General features: G+C 40.0%; 2 protein-coding genes across 4 annotated transcripts in view; one reads left to right on the top strand and one right to left on the bottom strand.

Moving 5' to 3' along the window:
• Window positions 1-21092, bottom strand: part of LOC133563450 (USP6 N-terminal-like protein) — a 59320-nt gene extending 38228 nt beyond the window's left edge. For both annotated transcript variants that reach the window (XM_061917583.1, XM_061917584.1), the window contains exons 1-2: window positions 20980-21092; window positions 7987-8270 (exon numbers count right to left, since the gene is read on the bottom strand). The gene's annotated coding sequence lies outside the window, so the exon portion shown is untranslated. The remainder of the gene's footprint in view (window positions 1-7986; window positions 8271-20979) is intronic.
• Window positions 19983-26178, top strand: part of LOC133563449 (carnitine O-palmitoyltransferase 1, liver isoform-like) — a 44675-nt gene continuing 38479 nt past the window's right edge. For both annotated transcript variants that reach the window (XM_061917582.1, XM_061917581.1), the window contains exon 1: window positions 19983-20152. The gene's annotated coding sequence lies outside the window, so the exon portion shown is untranslated. The remainder of the gene's footprint in view (window positions 20153-26178) is intronic.

Raw genomic sequence — 26178 nt, 5'->3', positions numbered from 1 at the left:
ATGTTTTGTTTGCACACAGCACCACAGTGTATTTAGTTGTAATAGCAAGCATGACGTGCTGCCTGTATCATGATCAATATTATAGTGACTCACTTTGGTCTGGCTAAGCACTCTATTTCTGTCGGCATAGCTTGATTTAAAGTTCCACATTTACAGTGTCAACTAGTCACGCTGACCTCACTCCCTCGGCTTCTGTCTCCTCCAACATGTCACACTGTCTTCGTGTTTGTTTCTATAACCAACAGTTCATCCTCCATTTATTCAGGTTCAAAGAGATAAGGTTGTGACAGTTAATTTGTCCGTGATCAGAACACACTCTCATTTGTGTCCGGAAGTAGGAACACACATTTGTTACCTGATGTCGGAAGTGCGCTGCTATGGAAATGGAAATAAATGCGCGGAGGAAATAAGTTCCAATAATGCATAAAAAATGAACAAAATACAGTAAAAAATTTATATATTTAATATATTTTATATTACATATTTTTATGAACATGTCAGTAACTAAATTATATATGTACTTGCATTGGGTCTACAACTACTGCGTATTGAATCACCTCCACAGTGTACAAAACGGGCTATTTTTATGTACATTTTTAAAATCAATAAACCCGCATCAGCAATTATAACAGATCTTGTGTGGTACTGTCCAAATTAAAATAATTGTACAAAACGTATCAAATGTGAAAAAAAATAAGAAATTAAATATTTGAACTCATAATTTGTAGTACCCATTCAGTGCTGCAAAGGCCAGTGGTACCGCTCGTAGTTGGTTAATTCGGGTGGAAGTGGAGCACACACCATTTCAAGCTTAGCGAGCTTTTGAGGTCGGCCGACCTCTTCTCACAAGAGCTAGTTTGTCTTTAAATATCTTTTTTGAAAATGGCTTTTGAAATATATATAAAGTACCAATGATTGTCACACACACACTAGATGTGGTGAAATTTGTCCTCTGCATTTGACCCATCCCCTTGATCACCTCCTGGGAAGTGAGGGGAGCAGTGGGCAGCAGCGGTGCCGCGGCCCGGGAATCATTTATGGTGATTTAACCCCCAATTCCAAACCTTGATGCTGAGTGCCAAGCAGGGAGGCAGTGGGTCCCATTTTTTTTAGTCTTTGGTATGACTCGGCCGGGGTTTGAACTCACAACCTACCGATCTCAGGGCGGACGCTCTAACCACTAGGCCACTGAGTAGGCAACTGCCATCTAATGATCGTTTTAAAAAAGTGAGTACCGATAATTTCTATGCTATGGCGCGCTGGTGCCACTTCCTGTTTTTGCAAATCACAACTTGTAATTGGATACTCACTTGGGAGTTACAAGCAAGTTTTTTAATCACAGTTAAATGCAAAGCTACCGAGATGGGCTACTGTCAACGACTCGTGATCTAGTGACTGTCCATCAAATGAATGTCCTCTGTTCGTTTACACTGCACAGCCGGCGCTAATGTTGATTCAGAAGGCCTACGGCAGAATTCATATAGTGCTGGCAACAAGCTCGCTGAATTCTGATAAATGCTCTAACGTAAAAACAAGCAACAGTGGAGCCTAATACGACATGAAGAGAATATGATGAATGTGTGTGTGTGTGTATGATGGACATATGTGTATTTTGGGTATATGCATTTGTGTATGTATGTGATTATGTGTGTATGTGTATGTATGTATGTATGTGTGTATGTATGTATATATGTATATGTATGTATATATATATATAAATATATATATGTAAATTGTATGTATGTGTGTGTATATATGTGTGTGTACATATGTATGTATGTAAGTGTGTGTGAATTTAAATGTATTATATATAGATAATATATAACATCTACGCAGCAACCACTGAACTGAATTATATTAAATATATTATTGTATTATATATTGTAAATATATATTGTATATGTATAGGGGTGGGACCTACTAATAAGTTTACTTCTTCCCACTCCCTTTTGAGCCAATCTTGACATCTACAAAAGATTAGTCACATGTAATGTTTTCAATGTAGGTGTAAAAATAATGTATTGATATATTTCTTTTGTATTTTATGTCATTCTCTTGTTTTGTTTGTATGGCTCAAAATAAACCATTCATTCATTAATTCATTCATTCAATATGTTTATATATTTATAGAAAGTAGATTAAAAATAAAATTAAACTCTGTTAATTTATGGTCATGATTTATTTTAGGCCACCAGAGAAGGCCTTGCTGGCCCTGATGGCACACCATTATTGTGGGGAATATCAAAAACCCACCTGTCCATTTGCTATCTGAAGCACTATTTACATATTTGGCAAACTATTATTCCAATTACATACATACATACATACATACATATATATGTATATATAAAATATTTGTTTCGCCTTTTTGTAAAAAAATATATGCATCATCGCCGATTAAATTAATCATGATATCATATATATGATGACATATTGGCCAAGCCCGTAGCTCGCCCCTCCCCAAATGTATATGGAAATCTGGGGGAAATCCTGTACATTGTTAAATATTGAATTGTTAGCTAACCTCCTGAGAATCAGTATTCTCCAAACGAATACAAAAATGTCCACTCCAGAAGCCATGCCGTACCGTGACGATATTGTACTGTGTGACCAGCGTCACGATGCTTTAAGTTAGTATTCAGCTTTTTCATTCATTATTATTACATTATTGTAGCTTCTAAAACACTTATTCATTTAATGTAATATAAGCGCGACATGTGTATACGCTATTTAAATGTGGCAAATGCTGACAAATAACATCAGGCACGTCATGCTGAAGACAAAAACACAACGATACAGTAAACAGTGACATCTGACATAGGATGGAGGATGAGAGCTCGGTCCTGCAGGATATCTACAATTCCGGTCGTCTGTCTGTGGCCGTCCCCCTCCCCCTATATGAACCAGTTAGACGCCCGGTTAACATTCTAAAGAGGTCTGGGCATGGATGACATAGCACAGCAGACCAGCCACTGGCCTACTTCTCGATGCTCAAGCATCTGTGTCCACTCCTAGAGGTTGGAGGTTCAGACACTGCAATCTTAATGGGGTCTTCACTCATACACATTCATGCATGGGCAGCAATCATTGCACTGCTTGCGGATGCGGTACTCTGATCCGCCTTTTTTTTTCATAAAGATATTTGGTGGTCACTTAAGTGCAGTTTGGATTGCGTTCACAGTCACACTTGTATGTTTGTCAGCAGACCCAATAATGCTCTTAGTTCTGTGTTACTACCTAAGTGTATATTTATTTGTGGCGGACTAATGCATTTTGACCAACACAAAATAGATATATCGCAAATTGTTCGCCCTCCCCCATAAGCATTACAGAACAAGTTCGACGTAAACAAGCAACAGAAAGCGGAATTAAATTGAAAAACTAAGATATGAGATATCTGGTAACTTACATAAATTTCGTTATGTATGGAGACCTATCTTGGAATACCCGAAACTGTAGTCAACCCCCCCAAGAAGTACAGTGGGGCAAAAAAGTATTTAGTCAGCCACCGATTGTGCAAGTTCTCCCACTTAAAATGATGACAGAGGTCTGTAATTTTCATCATTGGTACACTTCAACTGTGAAGAGACAGAATGTGAAAAAAAATCCAGGAATTCATATTGTAGGAATTTTAAAGAATTTATTTGTAAATTATGGTGGAAAATACGTATTTGGTCAACCATTCAAAGCTCTCACTGACGGAAGGAGGTTTTGGGTCAAAATCTCACGATACATGGCCCCTTTCATTCTTTCCTTAACACGGATCAATCGTCCTGTCCCCTTAGCATAAAAACAGCCCCAAAGCATGATGATTCCACCCCCACGCTTCACAGTAGGTGTGGTGTTCTTGGGATGCAACTCAGTATTCTTCTTCCTCCAAACACGACGAGTTGAGTTTATACCAAAAAGTTCTATTTTGGTTTCATCTGACCACATGACATTCTCCCAATCCTCTGCTGTATCATCCATGTATCCATTTTGGTATAAACTCAACTCGTCGTGTTTGGAGGAAGAAGAATACTGAGTTGCATCCCAACTACACCAAACCTACTGTGAAGCATGGAGGGTAGAAACATCATGCTTTGGGGCTGTTTTTCTGCTGAGGGGACAGGACGATTGATCCGTGTTAAGGAAAGAATGAACGGGGACATGTATCGTAAGATTTTGAGCCAAAACCTCCTTCCATCAGTGAGAGATTTGAATGGTTGACCAAATACTTATTTTCCACCATAATTTACAAATAAATTCTTTAAAATTTCTACAATGTGAATTCCTGGATTTTATTTTTCACATTCTGTCTCTCACAGTTGAAGTGTACCTATGATGAAAATTACAGACCTCTGTCATCATTTTAAGTGGGAGAACTTGCACAATCAGTGGTTGACTAAATACTTTTTTGCCCCACTCTGTCTTGGCATAATTGGTGTGATTGATGAAAGTGGACATTCAACTGTTATGTCAAGCCTCTTTGTATGTATTTTGCTTTTATACTCTGTGTAAACAACTTTTTCATGTATTATTTTTTATGTTCATATTTTATTTATTTATTCATTTATTTTTATTATATGTGTTTATTAAGAAAACTGACAATAAAAATTATTTGAAAAAAGTAAAAACGGAAATTAAAAATAACGAAAAAAAGTGTTAAATGTAAGCCAAAATGTTAATACAGTAATCAAACAATCGTGTCGATCATTACTAGTATGGTGAAGTCGTCTTTAAGGACGTCTCCTTACAGCACGTTTCCAGCAAGCTTCTGAATGTCTTTATATAATGTATATCCTCCTTGTTACATCTCACCTCTTCCATCGAAAGGAAAGTCTGACAGCATGGACTGTGTGTGGCCAAGAAGGCGCAATGTTGTTTCTGTTGCGTAAGGTTGCCGGGCAATGTAAAGTAGGGAAGGGATCCATATGGCCCCATCCCTGGGTGGATCTCACGTGAGAGTGAGAGGGGCGGGGGGTTATTCATTTTGCAATGTAGTCTGCTGGAAATGATGTCAAGTGCCACTCAACATAGCAACTGACTCTGTAGTCAGAGTTGGAATTGCAACAAAACACATTTTAAGATCATTAACACTACTTGCGTCTGGCAACTAAAGGACATAGTGCAGCCCTAATTTGTCACCTTTCATGTGTCAGGTAAACCGTAACAAATGGGGCCATATAAACTCCCTTCCCCCTGTTCATACAGTACATGTCATATACAGTAAGCCGTTCTTTCGAAGCACGACTTTATACATATTCTAACTGTGGCCATTATTTTTTTGCTGCCAAAAACTCAAGCGTGAACACAAACCAGACCACCAAACATTGTTTTTTGGTCCCAAACTTTGTTTGTTTACTAATTCATTTTATCCATACCAAAAATTACACGTGTAAACTGAGATTGTTGGTTGCATAGTTTAAACTAGAGGTGTCAACTATGGCCCGTGGGCTGGATCAGGCCCACGAACAGGTTTTACCTGGCCCGCGGGATGTGTTTGCTACATATGTAAACAAAAAAATTAACCACATGATGTTAGTGCACCAGTCGAGGAAAATGAGCAAACTACATAAATAACATCCTGTAATTTGATTTGGATATTATTTTTTTACCTTGATACATTGAAAATTAATACCAATGAGATGACTGATGAACATTATCCATCCATTTTCTACTGCTTGTCCCTCTCGGGGTCGCGGGAGCCTATCTCAGCTGCATTCGAGCGGAAGACGGGGTACACCCTGGACCACCTCATTGCCAATCCACCGTTGATTGGCAACATTAAATTGTCCCTAGTGTGAGAATGTGAGTGTGAATGTTGTCTGTCTATCTGTGTTGGCCCTGTGATGAGGTGGCGACTTGTCCAGGGTGTACACCGCCTACCACCCGAATTCAGCTGAAATAGGCTCCAGCACCCCCCGCGACCCAGATAGGGACACGCGGTAGATCAACCTATCCCCAGTTGCATGTCTTTGGAGGTGGGAGGAAGCCGGAGTACATCCATCCATCCATTTTCTACCGCTTGTCCCTTTTGGGGGTCGCTGGAGCCTATGTCAGCTGCATTCGAGCGGAAGGGGTGGTACACCCTGGACAAGTCGCCACCTCAGCGCAGGGCCAACACAGATAGACAGACAACATTCACACTCACATTCACACACTAGGGCCAATTTTAGTGTTGCCAATCAACCTATCCTCAGGTGCATGTCTTTGGAGGTGGGAGGAAGCCGGAGTACCTGGAGGGAATCCACTCAGTCACAGGGAGAACATGCAAACTCCTCACAGAAAGATCCCAATCCCGGGACTGAAACCAGGTCTGTTCAGGACCTTTGTATTGTGAGGCAGATGCGTTAACCCCTCCCCCACCGTGCTGCCCCCAAAGCCGGAGTACATTATAACAGTGGTTCTCAAATGAGGGTACACGTACCCCTGGGGGTACATGAAGGTATGCCAAGGTGTACGTGAGATTTTATAAAAATATTCTAAAAATAGCAACAATTCAAAAATCCTTTATAAATATATTTATACTTCAACAAAATATGAATGTAAGTTCATAAATGGTGAAAAAAATACAATGCAATATACAGTGTTGACAGCTAGATTTTTTTGTGGACATGTTCCATAAATATTGATGTTAAAGATTTCATTTTTTGTGAAAAAAAATGTTTAGAATTAAGTACATGGATCCAGATGAATCTCTATTACAATCCCCAAAGAGGGCACTTTAAGTTGATGATTACTTCTGTGTAGAAATCTTTATTTATAATTGAATCACTTCTTTATTTTTCAACAAGATATTAGTTATCTTTATTTCCAAATAGTTCAAGAAAGACCATTCCAATAGTGTGTGTGACAATCATTGGTACTTTATCTTTAAATGAGAAATATTTTGCACTGTTATACACTTTAATGAGTCAGAAACTGACAACATAGTGCTGTATTTTACTTCTTTATCTCTTTTTTTAAACCAAAAATGCTTTGCTCTGATTAGGGGGTACTTGAATTAAAAAAAATGTTCAAAGGGGGTACATCACTGCAAAAAGGTTGAGAACCACTGCATTATAACGTCATTTATTCAGAAAGTATAAATAACGACAAATACAGATAGCGGTGGAAGAGGGGTTAGTGTGTCTGCCTCACAATACGAAGGTCCTGCAGTCCTGGGTTCAAATCCAGGCTCGGGATCTTTCTGTGTGGAGTTTGCATGTTCTCCCCGTGAATGCGTGGGTTCCCTCCGGGTACTCCGGCTTCCTCCCACTTCCAAAGACATGCACCTGGGGATAGGTTGATTGGCAACACTAAATTGGCCCTAGTGTGTGAATGTGAGTGTGAATGTTGTCTGTCTATCTGTGTTGGCCCTGCGATGAGGTGGCGACTTGTCCAGGGTGTACCCCGCCTTCCGCCCGATTGTAGCTGAGATAGGCGCCAGCGCCCCCCGCGACCCCGAAAGGGAATAAGCGGTAGAAAATGGATGGATGGATGGACTGATAGAATACTATTAACTGCAACATGTAAGTGTAAGAAAAAAACATTATGATTTGTACACTTACAGAATATGCGTGTTCTATTTTTAAACCAAAAAAAAAAAAAACGAAGTTGTTTTTATTTTTAAGTTATCATGCCGTGATTTTACCAGTCCAGCCCACTTGGAAGTAGAATTTTCTCCATGGGGCCCCCGATGATGCCCCGATCTAAAATGACTTTGACACCTTTGGTTTAAACTGTAATTGTTTGCAATTCAGCTTTGTTGTAAGTGTGGTATCTAAAAGCAATTCATCAAAGAACATCAAGGGAAATTACATTTTGGAGGGCAATTGTGTGTTTTTTAAAAGGGATCTTCTTTTAATAGAAGCATCAGTTCATGAAATCATGGAGCATCGTTTCCTTTTATTGGGTTTGATTTGTTTGGAGAGACAACAATTGCGGAGTACAGCGTTAATGTAGTGAAGATGAAAGAGCGTGTTGACAAGGTGGTTAACGTTCACTTTCCAAACTGTCGCTTACCTTGTTAGCGACTCCTCTTCTTCGACGCGGTACCGACGAGTGGAAACAAAATCCACTATTTTCATTCTCTCCTTCGCCGTCCAGTGGAGCTTCCCATGTCACGGCTGGTGAGCTTAAAAAGGGCTGCCTCCGACGTCCGAATGGATGCTAGCAGGTCGGACTGTTATCCTCTCCCCTGGGTCAGGCGGCCCAGAGACACATGTCGCGAACTGCCAGCAGCTGTGAGAGACACACTCTGGTGACAGTTGGACGCGCGCTCTCGATCCGCGGCGGGGGCGCGCCTCCTGCGGACAGAGGTTTGGTGTTGTGACGTCATCGTACTTCCGTCAAAATGTAACGGTGTTCAACGTGAGGCCAGGCTGCCATTTTTTTTTCTTTTTTTTTTCTTTCTATAATTTATGCTATAATTTCTTAAAGCAACGTGAACAAATGGAAGACCGTTCTTATTTAGTCGCAGTTTGGGAGCCCTACTGACGTTTCAAAAGTAAATTTAGGCAAGAAAATTAGAAATGATTTCAAAACCAAATAAAGCAAAGAAAAATATGGTAAATTTACGAGAAAAAGTAAGACTTAAAAAAAATACAAAACCATGATTTTATTCATATATATATATTAGGGGTGTGGGAAAAAATCAATATGAATCGCGATTCTCACGTTGTGCGATTCAGAATCGATTCTCTTTTTTTTTTTATCTCTTTTTTTTATTCAATCCAACAAAACAATACACAGTAATACCATAACAATGCAATCCAATTCCAAAACCAAACCTGACCCAGCAACACTCAGTACTGCAATAAACTGAGCAATTGAGAGGAGACACAAACACGACACAGAACAAACCAAAAAGTAGTGAAACAAAAATGAATATTATCAACAACAGTATCAATATTAGTTATAATTTCACCATAGCAGTGATTAAAAATCCCTCATTTACATTATATATATAAAAAAAAAGGACAATAGTGTCACAGTGGCTTACACTTGCATCGCATCTCATAAGCTTGACAACACACTGTGTCCAATGTTTTCACAAATATAAAATAAGTCATATTTTTGGTTCGTTTAATAGTTAAAACAAATTTACATTATTGCAATCAGTTGATAAAACATTGTCCTTTATAATTATAAAAGCATGTCAGCAGACTGGGGTAGATCCTGCTGAAATCCTATGTATTGAATGAATACAGAATCATTTTGAATCGAAAAAATATTGTTTTTGAATCGAGAATCGCGTTGAATCGAAAAAATTAATAAATCATCGAATCGCAACCCCAAGAATTGATATTGAGTCGAATCGTGGGACACCCAAAGATTCGCAGCCCTAATATATATATATATGTATATGTGTGTGTGTGTGAAAAGGTCGCCACCTCATCGCAGAGCCAACACAGATAGACAAACATTATTCCCACTCACATTCAATTGAAATTAAAATATATTGTAGTCTATATGTTTTTAGAAGGCGGTGCACACCTTGGACAAGTCGCAACCAAGCATGATATTAAAGAAAATTACAGCATTGAGCTGCATGTACTACAAGCATTTATCAAACCCTTTAAACACAAAAACTGTCAGTTAGCGCCCTCTACTGATAAAAAGGCCAAATTTACATTATTGCAATCAGTTGACAAAACATTGTCCTTTATAATTATAAAAGCGTTTTAAAAAAAAATCTACTCTGCTAGCATGTCAGTAGACTGGGGTAGATCCTGCTGAAATCCTATGTATTGAATGAATACAGAATCGTTTTGAATCGGAAAAATATCGTTTTTGAATCGCTAATCGCGTTGAATCGAAAAAATTAATATATCATCGAATCACAACCCCAATAATTGATATTGAGTCGAATCGTGGGACACCCAAAGATTCGCAGCCCTAATATATATATATATATATATATATATGTGTGTGTGTGTGTGTGTGTGTGTGTGTGTGTGTGTGTGTATGTATGTATTTGTATGTATGTATATGTATATAAACATACATATATATATATATATACATATATATATGTATGCAAAAAGGTGGTGTACACCCTGGACGAGTCCCCACCTCGTCGCAGAGCCAACACAGATGGACAAACATTATTCAAACTCACATTCAATTAAAATTAAAATATATTATAGTCTATATGTTTTTAGAAGGCGGGGCACACCTTGGACAAGTTGAAACCAAGCATGATGTTAAAGAAGATTACAGCATTGAGCTGCATGTAATACAAGCATTTATCAAACCCTTTAAACCGTGATCCTCAACAGGCGGACCGCGGTCCATGTCAGGACCCAGCGACGTGTCCGTCTGGACCAAGCACAAATCATAGTAAAAATAATAATAATAATTAAAATAAATAAATACAAATATTTTTTTTGGGGGGGGGGGGGGGGGGTTAATCCATCCAACAAAACAATACATAATAATGTATTGAGAATATAAAAAAAAAAGATCCCAGGTCAGATGTGCAATTGCCCAAAAGAACTGATCTCAGGTCAGATGTGGACATGCCCACAAGAACTGATCCCGGGTCATATGTGCACCTGCTCAAAAGAACTGATCTTAGGTCAGATGTGGACATGGCCTCAAGAACTGATCTCAGGTCAGATGTGGACATGCCCACAAGAACTGATCCCGGGTCATATGTGCACTTGCTCAAAATAACTGATCTTAGGTCAGATGTGCACCTGCCCACAAGAACTGATCCCATGTCAGATGTGGAAATGGGCCACAAGAACTGATCCCAGGTCAGATGTGGACATGCCCACAAGAACTGATCCCGGGTCATATGTGCACTTGCTCAAAATAACTGATCTTAGGTCAGATGTGCACCTGCCCACAAGAACTGATCCCATGTCAGATGTGGAAATGGGCCACAAGAACTGATCCCAGGTCAGATGTGGAAATGGGCCACAAGATTGGGATGGTTTCCTGCTGGCTCCGCTGTGAACGGGACTCTCGCTGCTGTGTCTTGGATCCTCTTTGGACTGGACTCTCGCGACTGTGTTGTATCCATTGTGGATTGAACTTTCACAGTATCCTGTTAGATCCGCTCGACATCCATTGCTTTCCTCCTCTCTAAGGTTTTCATAGTCATCATTGTCACCGACGTCCCACTGGGTCATAATTGTCACCAATGTCCCACTGGGTGTGAGTTTTCCTTGCCCTTATATGGGCCTACCGAGGATGTCGTGGTGGTTTGTGCAGCCCTTTGAGACTCAAGTGATTTAGGGCTATATAAGTGAACATTGATTGATTGATTGAAGAACTGATCTCAGGTCAGATGTGCAGCTGCCCATAATAACTGATCCCAGGTCAGATGTGGACACTGCCCATAAAACCTGATTCCAGGTTAGATGTGGACATGGCCAACAATAACTGATCCCAGGTCAGATGTGGACATGGGCCACAATAACTGATCTCAGACCAGATGTGCAGCTGCCCATAATAACTGATCCCTGGTCAGATGTTCTCCTGCCCATAATAACTGATCCCAGGTCAGATGTGGACACTGCCCATAATAACTGATTCCAGGTTAGATGTGGACATGGGCCACAAGAACTGATCCCAGGTCAGATGTGGACATGGGCCACAATAACTGATCCCAGGTCAGATGTTCTCCTGCCCACAAGAACTGATCCCAGGCCAGATGTGCAGCTGCCCACAAGAACTGATCCCAGGTCAGATGTGGACATGGGCCACAAGAACTGATCACAGGTCAGATGTGCAGCTGCCCACAATAACTGATCCCAGGTCAGATGTGGACATGGGCCACAAGAACTGATCTTAGGCCAGATGTGCAGCTGCCCACAATAACTGATCCCAAGTCAGATGTTCTCCTGCCCATAATAACTGATCCCAGGTCAGATGTGGACATGGGCAACAACAACTGATCCCAGGTCAGACGTTCTCCTGCCCACAATAACTGATCACAGGCCAGATGCGCAGCTGCCCACAATAACTGATCCCAGGTCAGATGTTCTCCTGCCCATTATAACTGATCCCAGGTCAAAGGTGGACATGGGCCACGATAACTGATCCCAGGTCAGATGTTCTCCTGCCCACAATAACTGATCACAGGCCAGATGCGCAGCTGCCCACAATAACTGATCCCAGGTCAGATGTTCTCCTGCCCATTACAACTGATCCCAGGTCAAAGGTGGACATGGGCCACGATAACTGATCCCAGGTCAGATGTTCTCCTGCCCACAATAAATGATCCCAGGCCAGATGCGCAGCTGCCCACATAACTGATCCCAGGTCAGATGTTCTCCTGCCCACAATAACTGATCCCAGGCCAGATGTGCAGCTGCCCACAATAACTGATCCCAGGTCAGATGTTCTCCTGCCCACAATAACTGATCCAAGGCCAGATGTGCAGCTGCCCACAATAACTGATCCCAGATCAGATGTGGACATGGGCCACAAGAACTGATCCCAGGTCAGATGTGCACCTGCCCACAATAACTGATCCCAGGTCAGATATGGACATGGGCCACAAGAACTGATCCCAGACCGTGGACCGTGGACCGTGGTGGAGGAGAAAGCTAGCTGGCTCAGGGTGGAGGACAGAGTAAAACAACTTGCACTGAGCCATGTCTATAAAATTCAATACACCTCCCTGATACCGAAGTACATAATAATAATCATAATAATGGATTAGATTTATATCGCGCTTTTCTATTGTTATATACTCAAAGCTCTCACAGAGAAGTGGGAACCCATCATTCATTCACACCTGGTGGTGGTAAGCTATATCTGTAGCCACAGGTGCCCTGGGGTAGACTGACGGAAGCGTGGCTGCCATTTGCGCCTACGGCCCCTCCGACCACCACCAATCATTCATTCATCATTCATTCACCGGTGTGAGCGGCACCGGGGGCAAAGGGTGAAGTGTCCTGCCCAAGGACACAACGGCAGCGACTTTGATGTCCATAGGTGGGAAGCGAACCTGCAACCCTCAGGTTTCTGGCACGGTTGCTCTACCCACCACGCCATGCCGCCCCACTTGTCAAACTACTTCCTTAACGTAAATGACAGCCATAACCACAACACCAGGGGAAGCTCCACAAACCACGTTAAACCCAGATTCCGATCTAACAAAGGTCTTAACTCATTCTCTTTCTATGCCACATCAATGTGGAATGCACTCCCAACAGGTATAAAAGTAAGTGCATCTCTATATTCCTTCAAAACCGCTCTAAAACACCTCCAGGCAACTTCAACGCTTTACTAATACCCTCCTCCATTCACATCCCATCTCCCCGGAATGTAAATAATCTAATGTATTTCTAATGTATATACTTGTTCTTATGCTATCTGAACTCACTATGTTCTCTGCTTGCTGTACATATCCTACTAAATAAGACCTACACTGTTTCAATGTCCATTTCTCTGTTGATGCAATTGTTGATGACTGAAGTACTGATATCAACCAAAGCTCCTCATCCCAACCCCCGGATTGTAAATAATGTAAATAATTCAATGTACATACTATGATGATTAACTTGTGTGATGACTGTATTATGATGATAGTATATATTTGTACCATGAATTGATAAACAAGTGCACTTGTTTAAGTTTTTCAACTTAAACAAGTTGAACAACTTATTCAGGTGTTACCATTTAGTGGTCAATTCTACGTAATATGTACTGTACTGTGCAATCTACTAATAAAAGTTTCAATCAATCAATCAATCAATCAACAGGGGAGAACTTAGAGTAGAAGCATTTAAGTCTCACCTTAAAATTCATCTGTATACTCTAGCCTTTAAATAGACCTCCTTTTTAGACCAGTTGATCTGCCGCTTCTTTTCTTTCTCCTATGTCCCCCCCTCCCTTGTGGAGGGGGTCCGGTCCGATGACCATGGATGAAGTACTGGCTGTCCGGAGTCGAGACCCAGGATGGACAGCTCGTCTGGACCCAGGATGGACCGCTCGCCTGTATCGGTTGGGGACATCTCTACGCAGCTGATCCGCCTCCGCTTGAGATGGTCTCCTGTGGACGGGACTCTCGCTGCTGTCTTGGATCCGCTTGAACTGAACTCTCGCGGCTGTGTTGGAGCCACTATGGATTGAACTTTCACAGTATCATGTTAGACCCGCTCGACATCCATTGCTTTCGGTCCACTAGAGGGGAGGGGGGTTGCCCACATCTGAGGTCCTCTCCAAGGTTTCTCATAGTCAGCATTGTCACTGGCGTCCCACTGGATGTGAATTCTCCCTGCCCACTGGGTGTGAGTTTTCCTTGCCCTTTTGTGGGTTCTTCCGAGGATGTTGTAGTCGTAATGATTTGTGCAGTCCTTTGAGACATTTGTGATTTGGGGCTATATAAATAAACATTGATTGATTGATTGATTGAACTTTCACTTCACAATGTGTCCGCTAAGCCCCGCTCTTACGCCGTATTGACGAGGCCGTCTATTAGTTACTGTTAACATGTTTCGCCATGTAGTGGGTTCACGCATGGGCAGTGTTTTTGGGCGGGAAGTGGGAATTGAGTGTTTCCGGTTTTTCCTCTGTGCAGTTGTGATTAAAAATTGTGAACGAGAATAAACACGTTTATTCACCTGCTCTTAAAAGTTATCATTTGGTCACTGTATTTTTAATTTTCCCAGGGCACAACCGGACATCCACAATGCTATTGACACTCCTGCACATGCTAGCGCTACCTCTTCTAACTTGCCCACTCACTTACCCACACTCCTCCCACATACTGCCATTCTTAAAGGAGCACACACACACATACGCTACTTTCACAACAGCTACTTTAAAACACGCCTCGCCAAATGTGGTGATTAGTATTAGCACTTTAGCTTCAAACTTAGGTAAACATTTAAAAAATAAGCATTCAGATCTGCACAATAGTGTTCCAGGTTTGATCCACCGCTTCCGCTATCCTCGTCACTGCGGTTGTGTCCTTGGGCAAGACACTTTACCCACCTGCTCCCAGTGCCACCCACACTGGTTTAAATGTAATTTAGATATTGAGTTTCACTATCTAAAAATGCTTTGAGTCACTAGAGAAAAGCGCTATATAAATATAATTCACTTCACTTCACCTAGTACAGGGGTCGGCAACCTGCGGCTCCGGAACCGCATGCGGCTCTTTGATCATTCTGGTGTGGCTCAGCTGTTAACTTACCGACCTTACCGAATTTACCAGGGGATTTCTGATCCGCTAGAACCAAACCCCGCCCCCCCTAAACCCGCCTACCTCAACCGACGCAGGAGGGTGCAGGGGGGTTGGTGCTAGCGGGGTGTGATGTAGCCTGGAAGAGTCAGGGTTGCATGGGATTCTGGGTATTTGTTATGTTGTGTTGATTTAGTGTGGATGTTTTCCCGAAGTGTGTTTGTCATTCTTGTTTGGTGTGGGTTCACAGTGTGGCGCAAATTTGTAACAGTCTTAAAGTTGTTTAAACTGGCACCCTCAGTGTGACCTGTATGGCTGTTGAACAAGTATGCCTTGCAATCGCATGTGTGCGTCTGCAGAAGTCATGTACAACATGTGACTTGACTGTCAAGCGGTTTGAACAAGTTGTGGAGGTCACTAAAGACAGTGCCATCGTAGCACGCCCTTATTTTTGTTGATTGGGTATTACTCAGTACACATCCTAGGGCAGGGGTCACCAACCTTTTTGAAACCAAGAGCTACTTCTTGGGTACTGATTCATGCGAAGGGCTACCAGTTTGATACACACTTAAATAAATTGCCAGAAAAAGCCTATTTGCTCAATTTACCTTTAATAAATAAATCTATTTATATAAAAAAATTGGTATTTCTGTCTGTCATTCCGTCGTACATTTTTTTTCCTTTTACTGAAGGTTTTTTGTAGAGAATAAATGATGAAAAAAACACTTAATTGAACGTTTTAAAAGAGGAGAGAACGAAAAAAAGAAAATTAAATTTTGAAACGTAGTTTATCTTCAATTTCGACTCTTTAAAAGTCAAAATTTAACCGAAAAAAAAGAAGAGGAAAAACAAGCTAATTCGAACCTTTTTGAAAAAATTAAAAAAATAATTTATGGAACATCATTAATAATTTTTCCTGATTAAGATTCATTTTAGAATTTTGATGACATGTTTTAAATAGGTTAAAATCCAATCTGCACTTTGTTATAATATATAACAAATTGGACCAAGCTATATTTCAAACAAAGACAAATCATTATTTCTTCTAGATTTTCCAGAACAAAAATGTTAAAAGAAATTCAAAAGACTTTGAAATAAGATTTACATTTGATTCTACAGATTTTCGAGATTTGCCACAATATTATTTTTTGAATTTTAATCATAAGATTAAAGAAATTTTCCACAAATATTCTTTGTCGAAAAAACAGAAACTAAAATGAAGAATTAAATTAAAATGTATTTATTATTCTTTACAAAAAATAAAATAAAATACTTGAACATTGATTTAAACTGTCAGGAAAGAAGAGGAATTTAAAAGGTAAAAAGGTATATGTGTTTAAGAATTCTAAAATCATTTTTAAGGTTGTATTTTTTCCCTAAAATTGTCTTTCTGAAAGTTATAAGATGCAAAGTAAAAAAATAAATGAATTTATTTAAACAAGGGAAGACCAAGTCTTTCAAATGTTTTCTTGGATTTTCAAATTCTATTTGAGTTTTGTCTCTCTTAGAATTAAAAATGTCGAGCAAACCGAGACCAGCTTGCTGGTAAATAAATACAATTTAAAAAATAGAGGCAGCTCACTGGTAAGTGCTGCTACTTGAGCTATTTTTAGAACAAGCCAGCGCTACTCATCTGGTCCTTATGGGCTACCTGGTGCCCGCGGGCACCGTGTTGGTGACCCCTGTTCTAGGGAATAGTCACTCTGTAACCCCCGAGTCTCCTGGACAAATCAGGTGGAATTGTATGCGTGCTGCTAATAAGGGGCATTCATATAAAACTCACTGGCCGCACTAACATCAAATCTTCATATTTAATGGCGGGCCGTGTGTCTGAGACCCCCTGGTTTATACATAGCACAAAGCACAAAAAAAAACTCTGTATGCAGTGTTATTTCATTATAAATTTCAAAAGTCTTGTGGCTCCCATTGTTTTCTTTATTTTGTGAAACGGGTCAAAATGGCTCTTTACAGTTGTGATTAAAATTATTCAACCCCCACACAATTTTGGTGTTTTAGCAAGTTGGAAATGTATTCCGTATTTTGTTTATTATCATATCAAATAAAGATGCATTAAATAGACAAATGCAACTTGAATTACAACATTATATTTTGTAACATACCAAACAGTGTCATTTCTCTTAATATCTCATTGACAAAATTATTCAACCCCTTGAAGATCATAACTCTTAAGAACAGAATTTGAATAAAGTATTTTCAATCAGGTGTTGAAAACACCTGTAGATGTGATTAGAACCATAACGAGCAACAATTAAACTGATTGAAAAAGACTGTGATGCTCAGCTTCTTGTAGATGGTCAATGGTGGAATTTGCAACATGGTGAAGTCCAGGGAGTGGTCAAAGAAGTCAAGAGAGGAGGTCATTTCTCTTCATAAGAAAGGATATGGATGTAAGAAAATAGCAAAGACATTACACATTCCAAGAGACACAGTTGGGAGCATAATTCACAAGTTTAAAGCTAAAGGCACAGTGGAAACACTACCTGGGCGTGGTAGAAAGAGGATGTTGTGTGCAACTGCTGTCCGGTATTTGAAGCGTACAGTGGTGAAAACCCCCCGGGTAACAGCTGAGGAACTACAACAGGACATTGCAGAGGGGAGAACGCAGGTTTCGTCCCAGACAATAAGGCGCACACTACGAGATGAAAGCCTCCATGCCAGAACTCCTAGGCACACCCCTCTTCTGACTACCAGGCACAACAAAAATAGACTCCAGTATGCCAAAAATCATCTGGACAAACCCCAAAGCTTTTGGGAAACTCTTCTATGGAGTGATGAGACAAAACTGGAACTCTTTGGGCCTATGAATCAACGTTATGTCTGGAGGAGAATAAAATGAAGCTTACAAAGAAAAGAACACCTTGCCTACTGTTAAGCATGGTGGGGGGTCAATCATGCTTTGGGGCTGTTTCTCTGCCTCAGGTACCGGGAATCTCCAGCGCGTTCAAGGCATTATGATTTCTATTTCCTAGCAGGATATATTAGCTGCAAATGTCATGAAGTCAGTGACGAAGCTGAGGCTTGGGAGAGGTTGGACCTTCCAACAGGACAACGATCCCAAGCATACCTCCAAATCAACATCAGGGTGGTTGCAGAAAAAGGGCTGGATGACTCTGGAGTGGCCTTCACAGTCGCCAGACCTAAATCCTATAGAAAACCTGTGGTGGGACTTGAAGAAGGCAGTTGCAGCACACAAACCCAAGAATATGAATGAACTGGAGGCCTTTGCCCAAGAGGAATGGGCTAAAATACCTGTAGATGGTTGCAAGAAGCTTGTGTCCGGTTATGTATCACGTTTGAAGGATGTAATTACTGCCAAAGGGTGTTCTACTAAGTACTAAAGATGCATGTAACTAGGGGGTTGAATAATTTTGTCAATGAGATATTAAGAAAAAATTCCTTTTTTGGTATTTTGTGAAATACAGTGTTACAATGTAAGTTGCATTTGTCTCTTTGACACATCTTTATTTGATACGACTATAAACAAAATACGGAATACATGTCCAACTTGCTAAAACACCAAAATTGTGTGGGGGTTGAATAATTTTGATCACAACTGTAAGTGGTAAAGTTTGCCGACCCCTGACCTAGTATGTGTGTGACAATCATTGGTACTTAAACTTTAATTTTTATACATATTGTATCAAAATGGTTTAATTTTTCAGCACTCAGTACAAAAAAATTGGACCCCCCCTTTCTCTAAACCAGGGGTGCCCACACTTTTTCTGCAGGCGAGCTACTTTTCAATTGACCAACTCCAGGGGATCTACCTCATTTATATATATCATTTACATTTATTTATTTATGAAAGAGACATTTTTGTAAACAAGTTAAATGTGTTTAATGATAATACAAGCATGTGTAACACATATAGATGTCTTTCTTTCATGAAGACAAGAATATAAGTTGGTGTATTACCTGATTCTGATGACTTGCATTGATTGGAATCAGACAGTAATGATGATAACGCCCACATTTTCAAATGGAGGAGAAAAAAAGTTGTCCTTTCTGTACAATACCACATGAAAGTGGTTGGTTTTTGGCATCTAATTCATCCAGCTTCCATACACTTTACAAGAAAAACATTGGCGGCAAATTCCGTAGCTTGCTTGATTGACATTCACGGCACCCGAGGGTCTTGTGAGATGACGCTGGCTGCTGCCAGTTCATTATTATGAAAAAATGACAGAGAGGAAGGCGAGAAACACTTTTTATTTCAACAGACTTTCGCGCTGTCCCTTCCGTCAAAACTCTAAAAGCCGATTTCACATTTCCTATCTTCACAATAAAAGCCCTGCTTCATGCTGCCAGCGCTAACAAAATAAGAGTCTCGGAAAGCTGGCGCGCACAAGTGATGTGCACGCCAGCTTTCTGAGGGATCGCTTGTGCACGCCAGTTTTCCGAGACTCTGTATTTAGTTAGCGCAGGCAGCATGAAGCAGGGCTTTTATTGTGAAGATAGGAAATGTGCAGTCGGCCTTTAGAGTTTTGACGGAAGGTACAGCGCGAGAGTCTGTTGAAATAAAAAGTGTTTCCCGCCTTCCTCTCGGTCATATTTTCATAATAATGATCTTGCAGCAGCCAGCGTCATCTCACAAGACCCTCCGGTACCGTGAATGTCATTTAAGTGACGTCTTGGTGAAGATTGGTGATCACTAATTTTTAGGTCTATTTTTTTTAAAAGCCTGGCTGGAGATCGACTGACACACCCCCCGCGGTCGACTGGTAGCTCGCGATCGACGTAATGGGCACCCCTGCTCTAAACCTTTGACCAAGGTGAGTCTCAAGGCGTCCTCAACAACCTCCTGCGATACCACTTCAATCCTTAGAGGGGCGCTGTTGCACCCAATACGGAGGTGACGTAGCAAAAGAAACAAACGCCGTCCACCAGCTTTTTTCTCTCTCTCCCATTCATGTCGCTGGTGTAACGTTAGCAGTCCACACACACGCACAGACAAGACACCCACGCTCACATTCTGACCCGAACACAGAAAAAAAAACAACCTCAGATTCATAGGAACGCTCGGTGAGTAAAAACGCCTCCATTGCCTTGACGCGGTCTTGCCTAGCTTGACTTTGCCCACCGCAGTTTAGCAGGCGGCTCATTAAACATGGCTGCGACGGATTTGAAAACACCAACGCTTTCAGTTAAAAACGTGGCGGGTTAAGGTTTCATTTCGTTTGTTATTTGTCTTTTGTCTTCTGCGCAGTAGTAGCTTCAACTGCGCGACGTTTAAGGGCCGTGGGAAAAAAATAGTAACTTTCGCTTTTCCTCTAAATCCTAATAAAGACACCGCAGAAGTCACAGCACAGGTACAAAGTGTCGCTTACTATAACACTTATATTTCCTACGTTTATTAATCGTGTTAAAGCATTATTCCCTCATTGCTGTCTTCCCTACTCACTGATAACACCTATGTAGGTAATGGTGCAAATAAAGGTCATTCATTGTCATGTCCACGGCAACAGGACACCATTTAGACTTTGTTTATGCGTCTGTGTTTGAAAAAAAAAAAGTCACTTATATGTATTTGACAAGACGTATCATATGTATTGTTTATGGGTTTATTTACAATGGGGGTGTGCACACGTGACCTAGTTTCTGGCAGACCACGTGGTTTGATGCCTGCCATAACATTACAATAACGCGGGGAAGTGATTAATAATAAGAATATTATTATAATAATGGATGATAGTGTGTTTTTGATTCTAGAAATGCATGTTTGTGTTGGGATTGGACGTACTTGAAATGACGGGGTTGTGATGAGACCTGTATTAAACGTAAACAAAACCTTCGTGATGACAGTCGCTGCGTTTTAGACGCCGGTTTATCACCACAAGCAAAATACTTACTTTTTAACATGCGGTGAACGCTTGTTGGAATCGAAGTATTTATTGGATCATTTCTAGTATTATCTGTTTCCGTATCCAAGCGGCAAACGCGCGGCAACCTTTCCCCCAGTTTCTGCAGTGGTGGGCGGGTCATGTGACGTTTAGGGGGGAGGGGCGGTTTGCAGTGTTGAGGTGGATGATACTGCACGTTTTGGCGTCGACCTTCTATCAAGTGAATACAGGACCCGTATCGCAGATACCGATACTTTTTATTTCATTTGGATATTTTTTGAAATCATTAACAGCTTTTATGATTGTTACGATCGGTTTGCTGATTGAAATAATAAATAAAAATACAAGATACAGAAAAACAGTAGCAACCGACCTATTTGTTAACATATGTTCATTATTTGAATTTAATATCCCATTATAAGATAATGTAACAATACCGACCAAATTGTAACCTTTTATTACATAAAATTAGGCCTCAACCTATTACAAATTGTGTTGGACGCTATATTGTTCCAGAAATTATTGCGGGTAAATAATATTGTTGCAAAATGCAGGTGTTTAATAATCATTAAGTTTGTTAATATTAGGGCTGCAACTAACGATTAATTTAAAAATCGATTTATCTGTCGATTATTACTTCGATTAAATCGGATAAAGGAGACAAACTACATTTCTCCATACATCCATCTTCTTCCGCTTTTCCGAGGTCGGGTCGCGGGGGCAGCAGCCTAAGCAGGGAAACCCTGACTTCCCTCTCCCCAGCCACTTCATCCAGCTCCGAGGTGGTCCCAGGCCAGCCGGAAGACAAAGTCTTCCCAACGTGTCCTGGGTCTTCCCCGTGGCCTCCTACTGGACGTGCCCTAAACACCTCCCTAAGCAGGCGTTCGGGCGGCATCCTGACCAGAGCCCCGAACCACCTCATCTGGCTCCTCTCGATGTGGAGGAGCAGCTGCTTTACTTTGAGTTCCTCACGGATGGCAGAGCTTCTCATCCTATCTCTAAGGGAGAGCCCCGCCACCCGGCGGAGGAAACTCATTTGAGCCGCGAGTACCCGTGATCTTGTCCTTTCGGTCATGACCCAAAGCTCATGACCATAGGTGAGGATGGGAACGTAGATCGACCGGTAAATTGAGAGCTTTGCCTTCCGGCTCAGCTATTTCTTCACCACAACGGATCGATACAACGTCCGCATTACTGAAGACGCCGCACCGATCCGCCCATCGATCTCACGATCCACTCTTCCCCCACTCGTGAACAAGACTCCTAGGTACTTGAACTCCTCCACTTGGGGCAGGGTATCCTCCTATTTAATATCCCTTTATAAGATAAGGTAATAATACCGACAAAATTATAAACTTTTATCACATACAATTAGGCCTTGACCTATAACAAATTGTGCTGGATGCCGTATTGTTCCACAAATTATTGCCGATAAACAATATTATTGCAAAATGCAGGTGTTTGATAACTATTAAGTTTGTTTATATACAATGTTTTGAAATGTAGTGTATAAAAAATGATGTGTAAAAATCCAGTGCTATAACAATCATTCCATAAATATTCAGAGCAGAAAAAAATATTTGTTTTTTCAAAACTCAGGACCCACCACCGATGAATTAGGACTGAAGCAATCGACGGTGTCTCAGAACCAGCCAATGAGTTGTCAAGTTTGCAGTCACGTACATAAATTCAGTGTAAAAAAAAAAAAAGCTCTGGTAATAACAACACATTTTAACATCCAAACAAATTTCTACTTTACATCAACATAATAACAACAAAAAGATAAACAAAAACATAATCCTATCAAAGTCATGTCTTTTCACCGTCATGATTTTTTACATTTATAAAGTATACATATTTTTCATGCTTTCTTTTTTGTTGTTGTTTATTAATATTTGTACAATGTGCTGGAGGCCCCAGGCCCTGTTTTGGACACCATTGATTTATTTAGTCAACTGTATAACATATCTTGAAATACAGAAAATTATGATTAGCATGTTTTATGAACACACATGTAAATAATATAAAAGTTTGGACACTCTTAACCTTAGACCAAGGAGAGTACTAAAGTCACAACATAATGCAAGAAATAAAAAAAAGTGTAGCAACAAACATACTTGCGAAACAGATATACAAAATTTTAATTAATATACCATTATAGAGAGAATGTAACAATACCAACAAAGCAACCTAAATATACCCTTTTAATACATACAATTTAGGCCTCGGCTGATAATGAATTTTGCTGGACAATACATTGTATCACAAATTACTGCCGATAAACAATATTATTTTTTAGCATTATTTTGAGACCAAATTAAGCACTAATGTAAACATATATTATTAATGCAAGTAACCCTCTCAAATAAAATTAAATTGTATTTTTAAATTTGTATTATTTTATTTTTTACCATTTAAAGTGAAAATAAAATTTACTCTAAGTCTCTATTAGCAAAACCTGCTGCTAAATAAATATTGAACATCTTCAAGTGCAGTTTTTTCCCCCAAAACTAGATCCGGTGTTTTTTTGCTACTTTTTTTGCCATCACTTTTCAACAAATTCAGCATATCGGCTCATTTGTCTGTTTTGATAGGTTAATCTTGCTCATTTGGTTTTAATCAAAAACCTCCCACAATAGGACATTTGGCTTTGCAATAATGTTTTGTCTTTCTATTTTTTGTTAACTTGTAGTTCTTCTCACTAGCAACTAAGGAGTTCCGCCTCCACTCACAGGGACAAAGATTGTGGATGGTTGATAGGAGGGTTCACACCATTCTTTTAATACTGATCAAACATTCCCAAGTAGCTCTTTGCACCCTGTTTAGAAGCAAGAGACAAAGAAAACAAACACACGAACTCGGCAATTTATCGATGCTGGCAAAATCATTGTCATTTTTATTTTTAATTTATTGACTGATTGATTATCAGCCTGTCCCTACAAACAGTTATCTGAGCATAATAGAGTCAATAGTGCAAAATAAAAATAAAAAAAATGGCAAAAAAACATTATTGGTTCTCATTTGCCTCGGAATCATACTTCGGCCCAACAACATATTCCCTGTTTTAGTGAACAATATAGAACTATTTGATTATCAACAATGTAACAATAGGAACAACACAACAACAAAAATACAAGAAATGTTTAAAATTACGTATTGTATGTCCACATGGATATGGTACACCCCCAGCTTTTAAATATGTTTTTTAGACTCAATGTTTCAAAACAATCTCTGTTTGCGTGAAAACACTCACAGGATTGCATGCACTTTTGTCCAATCATAAAATCAAAAATGAAACCACATCCGAATTGGTGGCATGAAAACGCCTCTGTTTATCAATGTTCAGTAGTGATATATATGAAGTACAATATTGTGTACACGGTCTTTAAAGGGCAACTGCAGTTTTTTTTAATGTAAGACAAGAACCCATTTGTTTTTTTTTCTACTTGTAAATAAACACTAGCAAAAGTCAGCTATCAAGCCAATTGGAGTCGCTCTATTCCGCTCTCTCTCTCTCTCTCTCTCTCTCTCTCTCTCTCTCTCTCTCTCTCTCTCTCTCTCTCTCTCTCTCTCTCTCTCTCTCTCTCTCTCTCTCTCTCTCTCTCTCTCTCTCTCTCTCTCTCTCTCTCTCTCTCTCTCTCTCTCTCTCTCTCTCTCTCTCTATATATATATATATATATATATATATATATATATCTGCAAATATGCATTTTAAAATTATCTGCCTTTGTGTGGACATGGCCTAACAAAAAAGGGACCTGAAAAGTATTGCTTATTTCACACGAGTAGTGACTTGATATCTGTACTGCCCTTGGTATCGGTGCTATTGTTACTTGGGTCCATCCCCCGCCGTCTTGTGCAGGGACCGTGCACTGAAAATATACATCTAGCCTGTCCTTCGCCTGGACACTGCCTATACTGAAATAAACTGCAACAAAAAAAGTGTAATTAACAGTGGAATAACAGTGCAATTATATTCTTATTTTTACTGTTATATTTTAATTTTTATTGTTGCCTTTTATTTTTATTCTGATTGTTATATTTTCTATTTTATTTCTGTTTATACCCCCGCTATTTACTCCTTACTCTTTAAATTCGAGCTCAATTCTGCAAACTGCTGCTGGAATTTTAATTTTCCTGAGGGAACTCTCTTGAAGGAATCAAAGTACTATTTATCTATTTCTCTATCCATGTCAAAGCATGCATACCATAGTGGTATGTTATTGTACAGTGCTTGTATTATTTGTGCATTAAACCTATCAATGTGATCAGTGGCGAAATGAACAAGACTTGAGTGCACCTGCAGGTGGCCTTAAATGGGTCATATTAGGATTGTTTCCTACATTTAAAACACTTCCTTGTGGTCTACAATACATAACATGTAATGGTGGTTCTTTGGTCAAAATGTTGCATAGATCATATTTTACAGACCATCGTCAAGCTGATTTCTGACTGTCTCTTCAGGATGCACGGTTTTGTTTCATGTGAATCCACTTTGACAGCGTCTTATCCACGTCAGCCTTGTAGTAGTTTTTAGCCTTTCCATATCGAGACTACTGACAGATATAAGTTAGAACTATGCGCTACTTGGTATTAGAAATGACAACAGCAGAGGATGCATGTGTACGTACGAGATAGTCTGTCCCACAACAAGAGGATATAGAAAACTTGGGAACTTATTGATTACAGTGTCGGACGACAATGGCGGACTCGTACACAGCTCTTCGGGCAACTTAATACCATATATAGAGATATCCGCTGACGTTACCAAAATGAAAAATGTCACTGATGGGGCAAATTCCAAATGGCTCTTTGGAGGAAGTATGAAGAAAGGCTAGATTGTTTTATAAAAATATCCTCGATGCCTCAATGGTTTGATTTCAAATTTTTGGGGTTCATGTAGATCAAAACCCAAATACGCAAAAAAAGTAGCAAAAAATACGAACATTTTGCTTAGCATAGTAAGTGCCTTTTAGACAAACAACAAATCGTTTTTGATAATGGTCTTTTGCTAATTCTATTGCTTTCACAGATATGATGAATGCATCTTTAATAGTGTGGTTGGACTTTGAGGTTGTCTCTAAGGAGATGTACACATATTGACAGGTGTTTCCACTATTTTGGTCAACTTATTTAGTTTTTTAGAACAATATAGACAATATAAATTATGTAAATTTGTCCGACAATCAGGATAAAAGCATATGACGA

Source organism: Nerophis ophidion, linkage group LG12, assembly GCF_033978795.1.
Source record: "Nerophis ophidion isolate RoL-2023_Sa linkage group LG12, RoL_Noph_v1.0, whole genome shotgun sequence".
NCBI classification, from domain to species: Eukaryota; Metazoa; Chordata; class Actinopteri; order Syngnathiformes; family Syngnathidae; genus Nerophis; species Nerophis ophidion.
The sequence above is the reverse complement of the archived record's forward strand: the minus strand, read 5'-3'. Positions and strand labels throughout refer to the sequence as shown.